The sequence below is a fragment of the Penaeus monodon genome, chromosome 22 (assembly GCF_015228065.2).
Source record: "Penaeus monodon isolate SGIC_2016 chromosome 22, NSTDA_Pmon_1, whole genome shotgun sequence".
NCBI classification, from domain to species: domain Eukaryota; kingdom Metazoa; phylum Arthropoda; class Malacostraca; order Decapoda; family Penaeidae; genus Penaeus; species Penaeus monodon.
In genome coordinates, this window is record NC_051407.1 from 206,914 (window position 1) to 207,363 (window position 450).

The window sequence follows — 450 nt, forward strand, 5'->3', positions numbered from 1 at the left end:
TTTTTTAAAAGGTTTTTTTTAAATAATTTAAAATTTTTTCTTTTTTTTTTAGTATTAAATTTTGGGTATAAATTTTAATTAAATTTTTTTTTTTTTATTTAATTTTTTTATTTTAATTTTTTAAAAAAAATAAAATTTTAAATTGATAATATTTTTTATTTAATAAATATAAAAATTAATATTAAAAATTTTTTTAAAAAATTTTTTTTTAATATTTTAAATAATTTTTTAAAAATTTTTTATTAATTTTACCTTTTTATTAAATATATTTTTAAAATTTTTTAAGTATTAAATTAAAATATTAATTATATAAAATAAAATTTTTAATATATATATAAAATTTTTTATATAAATTTTATTTTTTTATTTAATAATTTATTAAAAAAAAATTTTAATTTTTTTATTGTTAATTCAATTTAAAACTTATATATTAAAATTTTTTAAAAAAAT